This window comes from Trypanosoma equiperdum, assembly GCF_001457755.1.
Source record: "Trypanosoma equiperdum strain OVI genome assembly, contig: ctg_915, whole genome shotgun sequence".
In the NCBI taxonomy this organism is placed as follows: Eukaryota; Euglenozoa; class Kinetoplastea; order Trypanosomatida; family Trypanosomatidae; genus Trypanosoma; species Trypanosoma equiperdum.
This window is the reverse complement of record NW_027124882.1, coordinates 10,188-10,749: the sequence shown is the minus strand read 5'-3', so window position 1 is coordinate 10,749 and position 562 is coordinate 10,188.

Below are 562 nucleotides of genomic sequence, written 5' to 3'. Positions count from 1 at the left end.
ACGCAAAAAAGAGTAAGGAAGCGGCAAAGGCCACATTGGGAGAAGAAGCGAAAGGTACCGACTCCAAGGGACTCTCCGGAGTTCTGCACCGGCACTGTGGAGAAAGTCAAGGTAAGAACAAAGCACCGAGTCAACACTGCGACACTGATGTATACAATAACGAATCTGACGGTGGAAAGTATACAATTTCCTGCGGCACAGACAATACCCATCACCGCGGATCGCCTTCAGCACGTCTACACAAAGCATTTGATGAGTGGGAGAGCAAGAAACCGAAGAAAGCGGGTGGTAATTTGAAGTGTGGAGCCGCCGGCGAAAACAGCTCGAGCCCCTGCACCGTGTCGGAAGGATGGAAAGAAAACTATGAAGAACTGAATGTAAGTTTAAGTACCCTCGAGGAGAACGGACATCACATAGAAAACGCGACCCGTGAAGGGGCAAAGAGGCTCACCTCAGTGTATTTGGCCTACAAAATGCTCAAGGACGGCAAAACAGCTGGTGAAGCTCTGCAGGAGGCCAAATCGAGGCTGGAAGGAAATGATACCGACTGTCCGGAAGAGGG